Source organism: Triticum dicoccoides, chromosome 6A (genome assembly GCF_002162155.2).
Source record: "Triticum dicoccoides isolate Atlit2015 ecotype Zavitan chromosome 6A, WEW_v2.0, whole genome shotgun sequence".
Classification (NCBI taxonomy): Eukaryota; Viridiplantae; Streptophyta; class Magnoliopsida; order Poales; family Poaceae; genus Triticum; species Triticum dicoccoides.
The window spans coordinates 422,511,792-422,516,958 of NC_041390.1; positions in this window are offsets into that span (position 1 = coordinate 422,511,792).

The following is a 5,167-nucleotide window of genomic DNA, read 5'->3' on the forward strand; positions in this document are numbered from 1 at the left end:
GTCTCTCCTCTAGTGGTCTTATGTGAACGTCGACTACATATCACTTCACCATTATTTGGGCCTAGAAGAAGGCATTGGGAAGTAATAAGTAGATGATGGGTTGCTAGAGTGACAGAAGCTTAAACCCTAGTTTATGCATTGCTTCGTAAGAGGTTGATTTGGATCCATATGTTTCATGCTATAGTTAGGTTTACCTTAATACTTCTTTTGTAGTTGCGGATGCTTGCAATAGGAGTTAATCATAAGTGGGATGCTTGTCCAAGTAAGGACGACACCCAAGCATCGGTCCACCCACATATCAAATTAACAAAGTACCGAACGCGAATCATATGAACGTGATGAAAACTAGCTTGACGATAATTCCCATGTATCCTCGGGAGCGCTTTCTTCTATATAAGAGTTTGTCCAGGCTTGTCCTTTGCTACAAAAAGGATTGGGCCACCTTGCTGCACTTTATTTACTTGTGTTACTTGTTGCTCGTTACAAATTATCTTATCACAAAACTATCTATTACCTATAATTTTAGTGCTTGCAGAGAATACCTTGCTGAAAACCGCTTATCATTTCCTTCTGCTCCTTGTTGGGTTCAACACTCTTACTTATCAAAAGGACTATGATAGATCCCCTATACTTGTGGGTCATCAAGCCGTGGCTCGCGCTCGCTTATCATGCGGCCCTCTCGGGCGTGTCGACAAATTCCTCACGAGCTTCTCAGAAATCCACAATCTCTTGAGCCGGTTTTGGGCTCGTCCAGGCTAAGGTAAACCACAACAACAACCTTGCGCCAACATATGTAAGCTCGTGAAGACGCGTACTCAATTTGACACAGAAGGACAAAAGCTATGATTTGTTTACATGAGGGTCTCCCCCTCTCAAAATGCTCTTACAATCTTCCGAGGCCACCCCCACGTTTTTACAAGGTAAACGGTAGGAAACGAGGGATCATCTGGATATTTCACTCGCCGCGTCCCCCATGTCATCTTGAGATGCACTGCTGGCATCGTTGTCGCCATCATTAGCGTCGCCTCCACCTTCACCGGCGCCGGCGTCGCCGTCATCAACCACCTCGCCTTCGTCAGCCGCACCCACTACCCCGTCGTCGTCAGAAGCGAAGGTCCCGACTACCACATCCACATTGTCTTCAATCCATCGCGCCAGGTCGCCCCGGATGGCTTCCGGTACGGGAGTAATGGCGGCGTCAAAATCGAAGTTGGGATCGTTGTTCCAGAGGTGGCAGAAGACGCGGGAGAACGCGCGCCCAAGCAGACTGTGACTCCTCTCTTCAACAAGTTGGCGAGCCCTCTCAGAACGGTTCTGCAGGCGCGTCACCACTTTGCCAAAGAAGCGGAGGTGGCTGGCGTAGTCGTTTGCATGGCCATGACGAGCATTCTCATCGCAGATATGGCCCAGGGCGGTGTTGGCCCTATTCCTGAGGTCCTCGAGCATGGGGGCGTGCACACGCTCTAACGTCCGCCGCTCGAGCACTTCGTCCTTGTTCTGCCACGCGACGGACTCAGCGTCGGCGACCCACTGCCGAAGAGAGAGCAGCTTGGCGCGGACGGAACCCAGCTCAGCCTGCACCGAGGCCAGGGCAGATGCAGCGGCCTCCTCGCGCCGCTCCACCTTAACCAACCTGGACTTGAGGGCAGCAGTCCTACCAGCGGCCCCAACTTCCACGAGCATTAGCTTCAGGTTGTGCCTGCTCTCGAGATCCACGCGAGCCTCGGCCACCCGGTGGTCGACCTCCTCCTGGGCCCTGACCTCGCGTGCGCTGACATCGTCCTCCGCCTGAGCAACCTGGAGCTCCCTCGTCTCCAGCCGTTCGAGTTCAAGGCTGCGCTCCACGGCTTCCAGCGCTAGCACCTCCTCGCGCTTCCGGATCTCTTCCTCCTCGGCGGGCAACCCCCTCAACGATGCAAGGGCAGCCTTGCGCGCCTCCACCTGCTAATCCAAGACAGCGCTCCAGGTTTGGAGCTCCCACGCGCGCTTCTCTACGGCCTCGCGACGGTGGTCAGCTTCCCGAGCCTCCTCTAGGGCTCGGGAGCAGGCCTCACGGGAGGCTATAAGGGAAGCCTCAGCCTTCACATTATCCAGCTCGCGCTGGTGGCGCTCGAGGTTGATGGCCACCTTCAGCTTGTGCCACTCCTCCGCCAACCGAAGAACCTCGGCCTCAAGGCGCGCATCGACACCCACAAGTTCTTCACCGAGTCGGTTCATTGCGCCCATCGCCTCCTGGAAGAGCTCATGACGAACAATGCTTCGCCCGTGCTCGAAATCAAGCGCACGACCCATCTTGCCCTCCACTATGGGGGCCGTGGGCGACGCTTGACGTGGTGCGCCCCCTCTCAGTGGGGGGCTGGGAGCTGGCGCTGCCCCAGGCGCCAACTGAGCCTCGCGAGGGGCCCGAACTAAATGGGGCCCGCCGCTTGAAGAGGACCCAAGGATCGAAGCTAGCCAGCTGCCGACCGTGACCAGGGGAGGAGCACTTGGCACGCTTGCTGTGCTCCGAGCAAGGCCGCGAAGAAAGGACGGCGAAGGCGCACGCTCAAGACGCCTTGATGGCGGGCCAACTCCCACGGTTGACCCCACGCCGTGGGCAGCGCACGAGCCTGCAGCGCTCGAGCTTGGCGGGTGCAATGGGACGAGAGGGAGCTGCTTCTCAGGAGATTTCACGACCTTGGCAGAAGGGGTCCTGAGGAGACAACCATCAGGAAGGAAAGCAGCACACAAAAGATCACCAAGATAAGGTACTTACTCGTCAACAACGATATACTTCCTCTATTTTAACGGCCCGAAGGTGCCACTGCCGCAGCTCGGGGACCCCTTTCTCTTGCGGACTTCTTCTAAGTCCACGCACAGCCGGCCGAAGCGCTGGACATGGAGGCCGACACGAGGCGCGGCTTGAGAAGTGCTCGGAGGGGCAGCCTCAGAAGCGCCGGGCTGAGGAGAGCTAGCCGGCTCTGCCTCGTAGTGACTTTCCGAGGCCTCAGGAGCCTCGACCGCGGGAGACGCGGGCTGTGTCGCCCCTTCAACCGCCACCCCAGGGCAAGAGTCACGAGACCTCGAGGTCGACGCCTTGGGAGCCATGGGCGGCATCGGCATCTCAGCACCTTCACTATCGGCTCCCAGCGGTGTACGCCCCCCTGCGCCAACACTTGGGGTGAGCTCGACGCCAGCGTCAAGGAGAGGAACCATGATGATGGGGTTCTCGCAGGGCCCCACGAGGCCAGCTGGGCGCAGCCCCCACCCGTAGAAGGAGGGCATCCGCTCTGCGAAGGTCATCTTGTTCGAGCAGTGGTACAGAACACAACTCTTCCTCGGCAAGTCGTCCGGCAACGGGACACCCGTTAGGACCTCAAGCACTGTTTGCCGCGCCTCATCGGGGAGCTTAGACTCCTGAAGTCTCATGTGGTCCTGGCTGCTGAGCAACGTCCACATCGGCCGGGAGTGGCGCTGAAGCGGAGCAATTCAGCGCTGGACAAACTCCCTCACCACCATAGGCGCAGTCACGCCAAGGTCTTTGAGCCATCTCAATCTGAGCCAGACGGGGACGAGGCACAGATCGGCGAGCCTCTGATGGCACCAACCGGAGTTAGGAATGGCGGGCCCTAACAGAGAGGAGAGTAGGGGGCTGAGCGCTCCGGCGTCAACAAACACCCACCGTGTCCGAAACCCACTCATGGATGGTGGAAGCTCGAAGTCGATCCCATCGCCGGCCGTCGCCGCCACGGCTTGAAAGCTCAGGCATCTGGAGCTCTGCCAAGGATCAATCAGGTGCAGCGAGAAGAAGTGGCGGAGAAGAGCCACGGAAGGAGCAATGCCCACCATGGCCTCGCAAACGAAGGCAAAGATGGCAAGAAGGGTCACGGATTGGGGATCAAGGTGCAACATGTGGATCTGATAATGGGAAAGCACTGCGTTGAGGAAAGCAGAGAAAGGAGGGACCAACCCGGCCCAGAGGGCTTCGATGAAGAAGGGGTCCTTAGTGGCTGTCCGGTCAATGCGAGCACGGGATGTAGGCCAAGCCACCGTCTCCCCTCACTCATTGAAGTTGGATGCGAGCATGGGACGCACCTTGCCCATGGCCTCATCGTTAAGCACCAGCGATCGGCCTACTGCGGGCTCAGTGGCCGGGGGCGCACTAGCCAAGGACAGAGGCTTCTTCCCCTTATCCGCTTGCATCGGCGCCATGGCGATGGGGCAAGCAGAGCTAAGGTCAAATTAGAAAGAGGAGCAGAGTCTGGGGGAAGCAGAGGAATTGGAGGAGAATGGCGCAAGCGATGGAAGAATAACCGTGTAGACCGCGGTGGCCGTTTAGCCAGGTGGGTATCAAGGCAGCATGGGGAAGCGGAGACGCCCACGTCCAATCAACCGCCATGCGTCGACCGAGGCCGCAGGCTATTGGGACCCGCGGCGCTCCGCATTTGATCATTGGCTTCGCCTCGAAGCCAAGCCCGAGCGCGGCTTGGGCCGGGGGCTACTGTCGCCGTTCTGGGAACGGGGGTCCCCGACTTGCCTGCCTGCAGCCCACGGCATGGCTTTGCTGGCAGGCCTGTATGGCCCATCTTCATCAACAAGGAATCAAGACCCTCGCGAGGGGCCAGGCCTCGCGAGGCGGACGACACAAGAACTCCTCAGGGGCAGCCTCACCACGCTGGCTCGTGAGGGGCGGTGTAACACCCCGGATGTAACTTTCCCAATTTGTACTCCAACTCTTGCCGTTTCCGGCGTTAAGTTATATTTATTTCCTCAGGTTTGGGTTTTTGTCTCCGTGTGTTGTTGTCATTGTCATGCATCTCATATCATGTCATCATGTGCATTGCATTTGCATACATGTTCGTCTCATGCATTCGAGCATTTTCCCCGTTGTCCGTTTTGCATTCCGGCGCTTCGTTCTCCTCCGGTGGTCATTTCTAGCTTTCTTTCGTGTGTGGGGATTAAACATTTCCGGATTGGACCGAGACTTGCCAAGCGGCCTTGGTTTACTACCGGTAGACCACCTGTCAAGTTTTGTATCATTTGGACTTCGTTTGATACTCCAACGGTTAACCGAGGGACCGAAAAGGCCTCGTGTGTGTTGCAGCCCAACACCCCTCCATTTTGGCCCAAAATCCACCTAACTCTGCTCCATCATCTAGAGCGTTCGATCACGATCGCATGGCCGAAA